General features: G+C 50.6%; 4 pseudogenes; all 4 read right to left on the reverse strand.

Annotated features, from left to right (window-relative positions):
* Nucleotides 1-1,420: 1,420 nt before the first annotated feature.
* Nucleotides 1,421-1,539, reverse strand: LOC143998787 (5S ribosomal RNA; annotated as a pseudogene).
* Nucleotides 1,540-1,699: 160 nt separating this feature from the next.
* Nucleotides 1,700-1,818, reverse strand: LOC143999021 (5S ribosomal RNA; annotated as a pseudogene).
* A 99-nt stretch (nucleotides 1,819-1,917) lies between these two features.
* On the reverse strand, nucleotides 1,918-2,036 carry LOC143998640 (5S ribosomal RNA; annotated as a pseudogene).
* Nucleotides 2,037-2,139: 103 nt separating this feature from the next.
* On the reverse strand, nucleotides 2,140-2,258 carry LOC143999269 (5S ribosomal RNA; annotated as a pseudogene).
* Between the last annotated feature and the right edge of the window lie 13,134 nt (nucleotides 2,259-15,392).

A 15,392-nucleotide genomic window follows, 5' to 3' on the forward strand; every position in this document is an offset into this window, starting at 1 on the left:
GGCATACCGGAGGTTTGACTGGCGGCCTTATCCGCATAGCCCCCTGGATGAAAGCCCGCACCAGGGAATGTGATGCAAGTGGTTTCTGAAAAAACACTGACAAGGCCGAAATATGCACCTTGATAGTGCTTATGGCCAAATTCATTTCTAGGCCTGACTGGAGGAAGGCCAAGATCCTGCTAATGACATACTTTCTAGGATGACATTCCCTGGGTTCACAACAGGAAACATATGCCCTCCAGATTTTGTAGTAAATAAGCCTGGAGGCCGGCTTTCTGGCATTGACCAGAGTAGAAAGGACTGGCCCCGAAAGCCCACGGTCTCTCAGAATGTGGGTCTCAGCAGCCAAACCGTCAAATTCAGACTGTGTAAAAGCAGCATGGTAAATTGGACCCTGTGAGAGCAGATCTGGCCGGAGAGGGAGGATCCATGGCCTGCCTACTGCCAACTTCTAAGATTGCCCGTAGGCAATCCCTTCAGGCACTTTCAACCCTCTTGACAAACGCCAAGATGGTCACCTTGGGAATCACGCAACAACTTGAAAAAAAAGCCTATGGCATTGAGAAATCCCAGGCGGTCTCCCATCCAGGTACTAACCAGGTCCCAACCCTGCTTAGCCTCTGAGATCAAATGAGATTGGGCTCCTTCAGGGTGATGCAGCCATAGTAGATTTTTTTCAGGCATGCTCAACCCTCTTGACAAACGCCAAGATGGTCACCTTGGGAAGCAAACAAAAAATCAAGTCAACGCCAACAACATAAAAAGAAGCCTACAGCACCTAGTATTCCCAGGCGGTCTCCCATCCAGGTATTAACAAGGCACGACCCTTTCTAGCCTCTGAGATCAGAGGAGATTGGGTGCTTTCAGGGTGATGTGCCCATAGGCAATCTCTTTGGGCACTCTCATCCCTCTTGAAAAATGCCAAGATAGTCACCCTGGGAAACAAGCGAAAAAAAACAGGTCAACGCCAACAACATGAAAAGAAGAATACGGCACCTGGTATTCCAAGGCCGTCTCCCATTCAAGTACTAACTAGGCCCAACCCTTCTTAGCCTCCGAGATCAGAAGAGATAGGGTGCTTTCAGGGTGATGCTGCTGTAAGCGATCTCTTTAAGCACTCTCTACCCTCTTGACAAATGCCAAGATGATCACTTTGGGAAACAAGCGAAAAAAAACAGGTCAACACCAACAACATAAAAAGAAGCCTGCGGCATCTGGAAAACCCAGGCGGTCTCCCATTCAGGTACAAACCAGGCCCAACCCTGCTTAGCCTCTGAGACCAGACGAGATTGGGTGCTTTAAGGGTGTTGTGGCCGTAGGCAATTTCTTTGTGCACTCTCAACCCTCTTGACAAATGGCAAGATGGTCACCTTGGGAAAAAAGGGAAAAAACACAGGTCAACGCCGACAACATAATGAGAAGCCTACGGCACCTGGTATTCCCAGGCTGTCTCCCGTCCAGGTACTAACCAGGCCCATCGCTGCTTAGCCTCCGAGATCAGATGAGATTGGGCTCTCTCAGGGTGATTTGGCTGTAGGCACTCTCTTTGGGCACTCTGAAGCCTCTTGACAAAGGCCAAGATGCTCACCTTGGGAAAAAAGCTAAAAAAAACAGGTCAAAGCCAACAACATAAAAAGAAGTCTACGGCATCCGGTATTCCCAGGCGATCTCCCAATCAAGACACTAACCAGGCCAGATCCTTCTATGGCACCTGGTCTTCCCAGGCAGTCTCCCATCCAGGTACTAACCAGGCCTGACACTGCTTAGCCTCTGAAATCAGACGAGATCGGGTGCTTTCAGGGTGATGTGGCCGTAAGCATTCTCTTCAAGACACGCCCAACCCTCTTGACAAACGCCAAGATGGTCGCCTTCAGAAACAAGCGAAAAAAACAGGTCAAAGCCAACAACATAAAAAGAAGCCTATGGCACCTGGTATTCCCAGGCGGTCTCCCATCCAGGTACTAACCAGGCCTGACACTGTTTAGCCTCCGAGATCAGACGAGATTGGACGCTTTCAGGGTGATGGGGCCGTAGGTGATCTCTTCGGGCACTCTCAACCCTCTTGACAAATGCCAAGATGGTCACCTTGGGAAACAAGTGAAAAAAAAAAAACAGGTCAAGGTCAATAACATAAAAAGAAGCCTACGGCACCTGTTATTCCCAGACGTTCTCCTATCCTGGTATTAACCAGGCCCAACACGGCTTAGCCTCCGAGATCAGACAAGATCGGGTGTTTTCAGGGTGATGGGGCCGTAGGTGATCTCTTTAGGCACTCTCGACCCTCTTTTTAAAAGCCAAGATGGTCACCTTGGGAAACAAGCGAAAATAAACAGGTCAACACCAACAACATAAAAAGAAGCCTACGGCACCTGGTATTCACAGATGGTCTCCCATACAGGTATTAACCAGGCCGTACACTGCTAGGCCTCTGAGATCAGATGAGATTGTGCGCTTTCAGGGTGATGTGGCCATAGGTGTTCTATTCAGACACTCTCAACCCTCTTGACAAATGCCAAGATGGTCATCTTGGGAAAAAAGTGAAAAAAAAACAGGTCAACGCCAACAACATAGACCCTGGCGGTCTCCCATCTGACCCTGACCCTGCTTAGCCTCTGAGATCGGGCGCTTTCAGGGTGATGTGGCCTTAGGCGAACGCTTCGGGACATACTCAAAACTCTTGACAGATGCTAAAATGGTCACCTTGGGAAACAAGCGGAAAAAAAACAGGTCAAAGCCAACAATATAAAAAGATTCCTACGGCACCTGTAATTAGGTACTATCCAGACCGGACCCTGCTTAGCCTCCGAGATCAGATGAGATCGGGCGCTTTCAGGGTGATGTGGCCGTAGGAGATTTCTTCGGGCTCTCTCAGCCCTCTTGACAAACGCCAAGATGGTCATCTTGGGAAACAAGTGAAAAAAAACAGGTCAACGCCAACAACATAAAAAATAGAATTTTTATATACAGCTTACCTGTAAAATCCTTTTCTTGAGAGTACATCACGGGACACAGGAGCTTCATTACATAGTGGGTTATATAGGCACCTCTGGTGATTGGACACTGGTTAACCCCCAATTAAGGAGAATTCCTCCCCTATATAACCCCTCCCATATGGGAGGCACCTCAGTTTTGTAGCAAAGCAATAGGAAACCACGTAAAACCCAAGAGGGGTGGGAGCCCTGTGTCCCGTGATGTACTCTCAAGAAAAGGATTTTACAGGTAAGCTGTGTATAAAAATCCTATTTTCTTGATCATACATCAGGGGACACAGGAGCTTCATTACATAGTGGGATGTCCCAAAGCAATGCTCAGATTGAGGGGAGGGAGACACAGATCATAATATATAGACCGCCAAGGACCGGAGGACCTAAACTGCAGCCTGCAGTACACTGCGCCCAAAGGCGATATCCTCTTGCCCTCTGACATCCACCTGATAGAATCTGGTGAATATGTGGACTGATGACCAAGTTGCAGCCTTACAGATCTGAGCCAGGGAGGCCTGGTGATGCACTGCCCAAGAAGCACTTACAGCCCTAGTTGAGTGCGCTTTCACTTGAAAAGGAGGGGTCTTCCCTTTAACACTATAGGCCTGAGAAATAATCTGTCTAATCCACCATGAGAGAGTGGATTTTGATGCCACCTGACCCTTCCTAGGGCCTTCCGGCAAAATAAATAAGCAATCAGTTTTCCTTATCTGTGCAGTTGCCTGAAGATAAATACTGATTGCCCTTACCACATCCAAAGTGTGCAAAGATTCTTCTTCTGCAGACTGTGGGTCCAGAAAAAAGGATGGTAGGCTTACATCTTGATTCAAATGGAATCCTGAAACCACCTTAGGCAGAAAGGACCTGTTGGGACGCATTACCACCAGGTCCTTATGAATAATTAGATACGGTTCTTTACTGGAGAGAGCTGCTAGTTCTGACACTCTTCTAGCCGTGGATATGGCTACCAAGAAAACCAATTTTTTAGTCAAAAGAACTAACGAAGCCTGATGCAAAGGTTCAAAAGGTTGCCCCTGCAAAGCTGAGAGAACCAAATTCAGATCCCATGGGCATACCGGAGGTTTGACTGGCGGCCTTATCCGCATAGCCCCCTGGATGAAAGCCCGCACCAGGGAATGTGATGCAAGTGGTTTCTGAAAAAACACTGACAAGGCCGAAATATGCACCTTGATAGTGCTTATGGCCAAATTCATTTCTAGGCCTGACTGGAGGAAGGCCAAGATCCTGCTAATGACATACTTTCTAGGATGACATTCCCTGAGTTCACAACAGGAAACATATGCCCTCCAGATTTTGTAGTAAATAAGCCTGGAGGCCGGCTTTCTGGCATTGACCAGAGTAGAAAGGACTGGCCCCGAAAGCCCACGGTCTCTCAGAATGTGGGTCTCAGCAGCCAAACCGTCAAATTCAGACTGTGTAAAGCAGCATGGTAAATTGGACCCTGTGAGAGCAGATCTGGCCGGAGAGGGAGGATCCACGGCCTGCCTACTGCCAACTTCATGATCTCTGCGTACCACGGTCGCCTGGGCCAAGCCGGGGCTACCAAAAGAAGCAACTTTGTTTCCCTCTAGACTCTTCCCAGGAACCGCGACAGAAGCGGGCACGGGGGGAAGGCATAAATCAAATTGTACTGATCCCAGGGAACTGTCAGAGCATCCGACCCCTGAGCGAGTGTATCTCTTGTCCTTGACACGAATTTGTCCAGTTTTCTGTTGAACCTGGACGCAAACAGATCTACGTCTGGAGTACCCCACCTGCGACATATGTTCCAAAACACGTCGGGGTGCAGAGCCCATTCTCCTAGGCACAACTGCTGGCGGCGCAGAAAATCTGTCTGCCAATTTTCCACTCCTGAAATGAAGACTGCAGAAAGGCATGGAACATGCCTTTCTGCCCAGACAAGTATACGATTCACCTCTTTTTGCGCAACCAGACTTCTGGTACCGCCCTGGTGATTGATATAGGCCACTGCTGTGGCATTGTCGGACTGAACCCGAACAGGTCTGAAAGACCAGTTTATGAGAGCCATATAAACTGCCCGGATCTCCAAGACATTTATGGGCAATAGCTTCTCGATCGCAGACCATTTCCACTGCGAGCACGTCTCCTCCAACACTGCTCCCCAGCCTGTCAGGCTGCCATTTGTCATAATAATCTTCCATGGAAGAGGAAGAAAAGTTTTGCCTTTCAGCAAATTCTCGGTTTGTAACGAGACTCTTAGACTCGTTAGACGAGACTCTTGCGTGTCCCTGGGGATAGACGCATAGGAAGATCCAAGGACTGGGGCTTCCTGTTCCAAGCCGCAAGGATGAATCTTTGCAGAGGCCTTGAGTGGAACTGGGCGAATGGAACGGCCTCGAAGGAGGCGACCATTTTCCCAAAGAGTCTCATGCACAACCGAATGGGGGAAGATCTTCTGCCCAGAATTAGACGCACCAGATCCCCAATGGCCAAGGCTTTTGGCCTTGGTAGAAACACCTTGCCCTGAGCAGTGTCGATAACCATACCCAGGTATTCCAACCTGGTAGCAGGCTGTAGGGACGACTTTTCTAGGTTTATAATCCAACCTAGGCGTTCCAGCTGTTCTAGCGTTCTGGTAACACTGTGGTTCAGGAGCGCTACTGTTTTCTCTATGAGAAGCAAATCGTCTAGATAAGCCATGACGGCTATACCCTGAGCTCTTAGGTTTGCCAAGAAAGGGTCCAGAATCTTTGTGAAGACTCGAGGGGCCGTAGCTAGCCCGAACGGCAAGGCCACAAATTGAAAATGGCGCCGCTCTACCGCAAACCTTAGATTCTTTTGGTGTGCGGGAAAAATTGGCACATGGAGATATGCATCCTTGATGTCTATTGATGCCATAAACTCTCCCCCTTGCAGGGAGGAGACCACAGTGCGAATTGACTGTATTCAGAAGGACCGGATGCGTAAAAACCGGTTCAGATCCTTCAGATCCAGGATAGGTCTGACACTTCCATTTGGCTTTGGAACGGTGAAGAGATTCGAGTAAAACCCTGAACCCTGTTCTTTTGGGTCCACTTCTACTATCACCCCCTGGGATAGTAAGTGATCTAAGGCCAGAAATAGCGGTCTTTGCTTTACTGGGTCCCTGGGGATCCTTGACCTTAGAAAGCGAGAAGGTGGAATCTCCTGAAACTCCAGCTTGTAGCCCAGAGATACCGAAGAGACCACCCACTCATCCCGGATCTCTTCCCGCCAGGCTTCTGCAAACTGCAAGAGCCTTCCCCCCACTTGGCCGAGCGGGGGCGCTCCTTCACAAGGAAGCTTTCGGGCTCTGCTTGGCAGGCTTTCGCCCTCAGGATTTCTTCTGCCCCTGGGCCCGGCCTTGAGCCTTTCCTGTAGAGGGGGGTTGAGAAGGCCGTCACCACTGCTTAGAGCTTGATGCTCCGGGAGAGAGAGAACGCCTAAATGATGGACGTTTGCTCCTTTTGACTGGAAGGAGAGTAGATTTACCCCCTGAAATTTTTTGGACGAATTTGTCTAATTCTTCTACAAACAAACGTTCCCCTTTAAACGGGAACCCAATCAAATGCTTCTTGCATGATAGCTCAGCTTGCCCAATTATTTAGCCATAGGGCCCTTCGCATGTGTACCAACAGGAGAGACAAACGAGATGCTTGTTGGACAGAATCCGAAATCGCATCAATCAGGAAACACAGAATTTGAGGTATTTCTGCATAATTCTCCACTTCCTCACTGGGAAGGAGGCCAAGCATCTGCTTAACCTGTTCCTTGAGGAACTGACACAACCCCACAGCTGCGACTGTAAGTTGCACTACAGTGCCAGTCATGGAAAAGGAGGCTTTTTTTTTTTTTGTAAAATCTTTATTTTGAGATATTTTGACATTGAAACACACTTGAGTATACATTAGACAGCTGTGTCAGGACCAAACAAAGAACAAATAAACTGTAGGAAACAATGACACCCATAAAAACTGACCCAGTGGCCAAGAGTTGGCGGCTCAAACCAGACACATGAATTAGGCAAACGGGTGGAGATGAACGTCTGGAGTGTCTTCTAGCTCATACACATCAAGTCCGGCCTCCGTGGGCTAGGGCCCCGCTCCAAGGTGCCTCTGAGCGGAAAGGAGAGGACGGGCCGGAGCCCAGTCCCCCACCTCCCGTCATACAAAAGGCCGGGGAGGCATGGGACCACCCCCAGGGGCCGCCCAGGAGAGGGGGGCACAATCACCTCCAGCAACCTCTCCCGAGCGTCCCCCGGGGGTAGGACAGGCCCACAGCAACCCCCCCGCCCAGGAGGGACGTCCCAGCATGGACCCCTCCGGACAGAGGGATTCCCCCCGTCAGCCAAACAAAGTGGCCGCAGGGCCAGCCAGCCCACAGGAAGCCTAACGCACCACCACAGCTCAATACCACGTAGGTCAATAAAAGGCAACATCTTATAGTGTGGAATACAGAGAAAGAAGGTAAAAAAGAACAGTAGGAAGGGTGAGAGAGAGGCAAGAAGGGGTAGAGAGGGGATTGGGGGATAGGGTAAGGGAGGAGGGTGGAGCCTACTTGACATCCCTGCGAAGTGCAGCGGTCCAGCACCAGGCGAGTCTCAGCAGCAAAGTCGTCTCTCTGTCCATGGGGCAAGAAGGTGAAAAACAGCCACTAGGTGGGAACATCATTGTGTGTGCGGGATCTCAAAGAGGGTTCCGCTAGCTCCAGTAGAGCCAAGTCCAGACTGGAGGTAGCGTATATAGTTTCGGACATGTAGACTGTCCATGATTGCCATATGCTGTCACACTTAGCCCGTGTACCCCTACAGGTTGCCACCCAATATTCCGCTTCTCTGATGTCATTCACTTTTTTGACCCAGTCCTCCACTGTGGGAGTCCTAGTTTGTTTCCAGTAAATCGGTATAAGACGTCTGGCCGCGTTCAACAGATGCGGCAGAGGGCTTTTTTTGTATCTACCAATCGGGATCGGAGGAATGTGCAAAAGATAGTTGGCCGGAGACAGTGGCACATCAAGATGCAAAACTGCCTCTATGCGGGATCGGATGTCCTCCCAGAATGGCTTGATTCGTGGGCAATCCCACCAAATATGAAGGAGGGTGCCCAATTGGCCACATTCCCTCCAGCACCGGTCCGATACCGAAGGGTAGATACGTGCTAAGTCTGCCGGCACTCTGTACCAGCGAGACAGTACTTTAAAATTAGTTTCTTGGGTTTTGGACTCCATGGAGCTAGCGTACGTGAGTTTGTAGAGGTGGGACAGTTGGGCCGCGGAAAAGTCAAGTTGTAGCTCCCTCTCCCAGACCCGTATGTATGTCGGTCTAGCGACCTCGGTAACACAGCCCAGCAAGTGATATAATTCGGAGATCAGGTGGGGAGTGGGTTCATCTGCTACAAAAAAACGCTCAAATGGTGTAAGGAACGCTTCGTCCCTGATTAAGTGGCCATGGGCTTCAAAAAAGTGGTGCATTTGCCTGTATCGCCAAAAATTCATAGCTGTCTGCGCATGCCCGGTCTGCAGGGATTCATAGCTGACCATTTGGCCACCGCTGAGAAACTGTCCACAACTGGCATTCCCGTCAGCTGCCCAGGGGACAAAAAAGGCCCTCCGCTCCCCTGGCGGGAACCATAGGAACCCTCCCAGCAGGGCAAGCGGAGAAACAGGGGGGGATAGGCCCAGCGTCTTGTTCAGTTTGTCCCAAATCAAAAGAGACTGTACAGTGAGCGGGGAGACATCCACCGATAACCCCCTATATTCCGGGGACAACCAGGGCGCATAAGCCAAATCTCTCCCAGCTAGCCATTTTTACAGAGAGACCCACACTTTTGACTTAGTATGAAATTTCCAATTAAGTATCCTCTGTAGAACAATAGCCCTGTGGTACCTCTGGATATCCGGAACCCCCAGACCCCCCCATCAGCTTCGAGCTTTTTAGCAAGGCCATGGCTATTCTAGGTTTCTTTGTGTTCCACACAAATGTTGACAGAATGCTATTCAATTGGGTAAAAAACTGTTTAGGGAGGGAGATGGGTATCATTTGTAAAAAGAATAATACTCGGGGCAGGATATTCATTTTAATAATATTAATGCGGCCGAACCACGTAAAAGCGGTTTTGGTCCACTGCAACAAATCCGCCTTGATCGCATGTAATAAGGGGGGGAAATTAGCGGCATATAAGGCATCAAAGCAGTTGGTCAACTGGATGCCCAGGTATTTAATAGAAGACGTGGCCCAGGTAAAGGGGAATGCTAATTGCAGGTGGTCCGCTTGAGGCGGGGCGAGGTGAATAGGCAAAATCTCCGATTTGGAAAGGTTTATCTTGAAATTGGATAACTCACCAAAAGTCCTCAGCTCCTTCAACAGAACCGGCAACGAGATCAGGGGTTCAGAGAGATAAAGGAGCACATCGTCCGCATACGCCGACAGTTTGTGCTCCGTCATCCCAACCTTCAGGCCTCTAATGTCTGCGTTCGCCCTCACCCTGCAGAGCAGTGGTTCCAGTACCAAGGCAAAAAGGAGAGGAGACAGTGGACACCCCTGTCTCGTGCCGTTTCGAATCGGGAACCGGGAGGAAAGCACCCCATTCACCTTCACCTGTGCACACGGAGTGGAGTACAAGGCCATAATCGAGGACATCATATGCGTCCCCAACCCCTGAGCCTCCAGTACCACCCATAAGTACCCCCAGTCGACGCGGTCAAACGCCTTTTCGGCGTCCGTCGAAAGGACGATACAAGGTTTAGGATCAGGACTGTTACGTGCCCAATGAATGAGTTGGATTGCCCTGATGGAGTTATCTCTCGCCTCCCTGCCACGAATAAACCCTGCTTGGTCTGGGTGAATAATTTGGGGCATAAGACTCCAAAGTCTGTTTGCCAGGACTTTTGCTAGAATCTTAATATCGACGTTAAGAAGGGAAATCGGTCGATAGCTCTGGGGGACGGTAGGATCTTTGCCCTCTTTTGGCAGCACCGTAATGTGTGCCAACAGTGCTTCGGTTGGGATAGGCTTCCCCTCCGCGATGGAATTAAAGTAGGTGCACATATGTGGCGTTAAGAGGGGCAGGAAGATCTTATAGTAGGAACCCGAAAAACCATCCGATCCCGGGCTCTTGCCCTTGGGCAGGGATTTCACCGTTAGCGCAATTTCCTCCGGCGAAATCGGCCGCTCCAAGTCGACGCATTGTTCCGCCGTAAGTGTAGGGACTCTCGCCGACGCTAAAAATTCTTGAATGGCAGCAGACTTGGGAGGCTGAGCGTGTGCGGGCGAGGCCGGGGAAAGGTTATAAAGTTGGGCGTAAAATTCCTGGAACCCCGAGGCAATCTTGTTGGATTGGACCCAAACGGCACCCGAGGGGGAATGGAGCTTCTGTACATAAGCTTGAGCATGTTTCTTGCGAAGGGCCCTGGCCAGCATACGGCCGCATTTGTTTCCATGTTCATAGTACCTGTGTGAAAGATGCCTGGCCTGCCTACACGTGTGGCGATCTAATAAACGTAAAAACAGGTCACGCAATTCAAAAAGCTTCTGCTTAGCCTCTGGGCTCCCCCCCTGCTTATGGGAGAGTTCTGCCGCCTGTAAGGCGGCCAGAACCCTGTTGAAATCCTCTTGACGTGCTTTCTTGATTTGGGAACCCAATGATATCAGTTCCCCTCTAATCACGGCTTTGTGCCCCTCCCAAAGCACACCCGCACTTATCTCATCCGAGGCGTTTTCCCTAAAATAGTGGGAGATGGTCTCCGACACCTTGGCAACTGCAGCAGAGTCATCCAAGAGATTTTCGTTCAGTCTCCACGTCCAGGCCCTGTGGGGACCAGATGGTAATTGAATGGTCACGCCAACCGGTGCATGGTCCGAAAGGGTGATGCTGCCAATGGATGCCGTCTACAGAAGCTCAAGCGTGGGACGGTCAACATAGACATGGTCTATGCATGGTTATACGTCATGGACGGACGAGTAATAGCTAAAGTCTCGTCCCGAGGGATGCAAAATCCTCCAGATATCAAGTAAAAGGTGTGCCTGCAGTGATTTGCGAAAGTGTTTGAAAAAGGCATGGGAGTGTGAGGGTCGGGTGCTCGAAGTGTCGAGCAGATGGTCCGGGCAGACATTAAAGTCCCCGCCTAAAATTAAATACCCGGCTTTAAAGTCTGTCAATAGGTCAAGGGTAGCGTCCAGGAAGGTGCCCTTTAGGAAAACAAATCGGCCCTGAGGGTCAATTTTGCTATCCACTGGCTGAAAAGGGCACGTCTTATGGAACGCTATGGCAGTCCCTCTGGACTTGGCCTTAGGAGATGTACTGTGAAACCACTGATTAAACATATGGGTGGGCAACCTGGGTAGGGAATGGCTGGTGAAATGTGTTTCCTGCAGGAAGACCACTTGGGCCTTCAACTTTTTAAGTTCCCACCACAATTTGTTCCTCTTCCCCGGAGAGCAGAGACCCCGTAAATTGTAGGAAATTACCTGGAGTGTAGACATGGGAGAGTTGGAAGGTGGAGGACTGGGCAAGCGTCCCAACCCGCCTGGTGTAAGGACCGCAGCAACAGCAGGCTCCTAGGAAAAGGGGGGAGTGAAAAAAGAGGGAGAAGAAAAGGGGAGAGATAGGGAGATAAAAAACACAAAAAAATAGTACAAAAATACCAACAACATAAAAACAAAGCAGCTACATCAAAATTAGACAATGCAGCAGTTTGGGGGGAGATGGGACCCACCCCACTATCCGGGGGGGCTCCTAGCCCCCTCCTAAAGTCCCAACAGGGAACTAAACCCATGGATGGATGGCCTATGTGGGGAACGTAAACCAAAACAAGGGGGAAAAGGAAGGTCCCCACCCCGCCCACCACATCTGAGAGCAGAATAGCCTCAATTCGGGAGAAAACCCGATCCAAAAAAGCAACAAAAGTAAAAAATAAAAGAGGAGGAAAAAAGGGGTGAAGCCCAGTGTGGGCTGATTGCATTCGGGGATGTGGAGTCTGGCCGATCCCTGGCAGAGGCCCCCCCGCCACGGTAGCCGCACAGCAAACTGCAGACCGCGGAGGGGGGGGGTCACGGAGGTAGCTACGATGGCAAAAGAAAAGGGGGAAATAAAAACAGAAACCAAAACACATTAAAAACCCCCCCTCCCCCCACCCCTGGTGCCCCGCAAAGGGAAGAAAAAGGGGGCGCCGTGGCAGACCACCTTCCAACATTGGGAATGTAAACATTCTCCGCCCTGTAGGCCTAATCTGATAGTCAAACAGTAACAAGGGCTGGAGAGAAGTCACCAAAAATTCTTGCGGCCACGGCAGCCACAGTCTTCGGCCACATAGGGCACATCCAGGTCCCTGGAACACCCGGGGGGGGGGGGTACAGGGTCAAAACATCCCATTTACAATTCCCGTGGGGGGAGGCCCAGACACCAGCAATCATAGTAGAAAAAGTCCGCAATCAGCCGTCTATCACACAGCCCAGGCTCGGTATCAGTCTCGGGTGGTAGAAGGAACCACTGAAGAGTTGCGGGTTGAACTATGTCTGTCCCTCCGTCGATGCTTGCGTGTGACTGTAGACCATCTGTGAGGAAGGGGGGGGACAAGCAAGTCGCTCGGGGGTCCTCTCCAATCCAGAAAGTCCACGGGATTCAGCCCCAGAGAGGATAGAAAATGTGGAAGAACGTCTTTTGTACACAGGGTCACCTGCCTGCCATCCTTAAGCACATGCAGAGAGAAGGGGAAGCCCCAGCGGTAGGACAGTCCTGCAGCCTGGAGCACAGAAAGGAGCGGGCGAAGGGCTCTCCGCCGCATGAGGGTGCGCCGCGAGAGATCCTGATAGAAAGTCAGTCGAGCACCATCAAAATCATAAAAGGGCTTACCCCGCACTTTTTTCATAATCCGGTCCTTGATAGTATATTTGTGAAGTTTACAGATTATATCCCTGGGATTGTCAGCGTCTTGAGACGGGGGGCGCAGTGCTCTGTGGGCTCGGTCTATTTCAATAGGAGCAGTGGCTGGGAGTCCCAATATGTCCCTAAAGATATCAGTCAGAGTGGGGACAATATCCCTGGGTCCAGTAGCCTCCGGGAGCCCCCTGATCCTGATATTGGCCCTCCTGCTGCGGTTTTCAACATCATCCAATTGCCCCAGCAGTACCTCAAGCTGATGGTCTTGTGTTTGGCACCTAGATTGCAGCAGAGCAATAGCGGGGAGAGTCTCCTCTAGTTTTTCCTCCAGGGCCTCCACTCTGTGACCCAGATGTGTAGTATCAGCTTTAAGCTGGGCAATATCAGCGGTGAAAGCCTTCTCCACTCTGCTAGTGAACTTTTCTAGGTCCTCTCTGGTGGGGAGAGACATAATATGGCGGCGTATTGTGTCATCTCCCATGAGGTCTGAGACCTCTGAGCGGCCATCCAGGGACCCGGGGGATGCAGGGGGGGCCGAATCGCTTACCGATCCTGGGGAGGGCACCGGAGAAGCCAGGGGAGACGGTCCGGTCGACTGGGAAGGCGTCGCTGTAGCAGGCTGTGAGGATTTCCCAGCTTTCTGAAGTTTCCCGGTCGATATTGGGTCCATCGCGGCCCTGTCTGTGGGGGCCCGGGAAGAACTGATCCAGCTTTCCCTGCCACTTCTTGTTACCCTGCGGCGGTCGGGAAGACTGCCGGGATCGTTGGGACATTGAGCCCGGTGATGTGGATCGGATTTCCCCGCTGAGGGCAGCTGATATGTGCGGCGATGGAGCGGAGCTGAGGTGAAGCACTTCCTCACTCCTCCATGGTCAGGACACGCCCCCCCAAAAGGAGGCTTTTAATAATGTTTCCAGCTTCTTATCAGTTGGATCTTTAAATACCTGAGCATTATCCAAAGGACAGGTCAGATTTCTATTCACGCAAGAAACAGCCGCATCGACAGATGGGACCCCCCATTTCTTGGTGAAACTTTCCTCCAGAGGATAAAGCATAGAAAACCTTTTAGGAGGAGCAAACAGTTTATCGGGATGTCCCCAATCCTCATACAACAATTTATCCATTAAGGGATTAATTGGAAAGGAAAAGGCAGGTTGTGGGATTTTCCTGACTCCCAGGGAAGAAACAGAGGACGTAGCGATCTCAGCAGCAGGCATTCTGAATGTGGTACGCACCAATTCAGTATAATACTGCACCTGTTTTCTGAGCGCCTGGGAGGAGGGGACTCTCTCCTCTTCCTCTGATTCATCCGACTGCTCAAGATACCTGTCCCAAGATAGGGATCTCTCCTCATTGTCAGAAGTGTCATCTGAAAGAGGAATCTCAGCAGAGGGAGGGGATCTACCCCTTTTCCTGCTTTCTTTCAGGGAAGCTGAACTAAAATTCATGATTCTCCCTTCAAAACCTTCCAATGTAGCCCTAAGGGAGTCCTCAGTGAAGTATACCGGGGCTGAAATATCAGGAGAGGCTGCAAATCCTGACAGGGGCACTGACTCATCCTGTGAGGCTGACTCCAGTCTTGCAGGGGGGGGATGGTAACCTACAGGCATTTTTAGAACCCCTAGACCTAGGCGGTGACTTACCAGTGTCCTTGTTATCTCCCCCTGAGACCCTCTTACAAGGAGACATAGTCCTAAGCTACAAAGCAGAGGTACTAGTACAAAGTGCAATCACTGTTGTGCTTAAAGTCTCACAATAAATACATATGCTTAAACTGCACAACCTGATGCTGAGTAGGTTTGTCTTAGGTTTGCCTGGATCCAATTCCTTGGGATGCTTACTGCCCACAGCTCCTGTGTCTCCACTTACAGCCCCCTGGCGCTCTGGGCTGTAAAACTGCGCAGTACAGCGCCGTGCACACCGAACGACGCGGCTCGCAAACACACTCCCGCCTCCTCCATTAGCACGGAAGCGTGCTTGGTGTGCGTGCACGAGGACTGCCGGTATCCAGGGGGGAAGGGAATTGCCATCGGAGCTGTCTGGGACCCCCAGACTACGTATTACCTTCATTGTGGCTGAGATTGCAGTGGAGACATGAGTCATCTGGGAGAACCAGGCTTCACTGAGCGTGTGTATCTGAAAGGCATGTAAGTATGCATCAGGCTGCTCTTACTCCCCCTAGTGGTGGAAACCAAGTAAGACATACAACTACTCAATGAAGAAATCCATAATATAATTTATACAGGATTAACTTCCCTTACCTGTCCTTGCCGCAGGAATTGCTGAAAACAGACAGATTCCAGCCTTCACCCATCACGACGGGCAGAGTTGTGCCAACCTTCAGGTTTTTTTTGGGGTTCCTTCTCAGAAGAACCTCCTACCTGGACCTTGTAAAAGACTCTGCCAGAAACTTTCGTGCCACTATGTAAATAGTACAGTAAGTCTGGTTTTCCCAGAGCCCAGTCTTCCAATAGGAGAGGACTTACAGGCAAAACCTCGTTTCTTCAGATGATGAGGCCCGGGTACCATATCA

This window comes from Lithobates pipiens, unplaced genomic scaffold (genome assembly GCF_037356315.1).
Source record: "Lithobates pipiens isolate NorthernLeopardFrog02 unplaced genomic scaffold, aLitPip1_a1.2 Scaffold_19, whole genome shotgun sequence".
Taxonomy (NCBI): domain Eukaryota; kingdom Metazoa; phylum Chordata; class Amphibia; order Anura; family Ranidae; genus Lithobates; species Lithobates pipiens.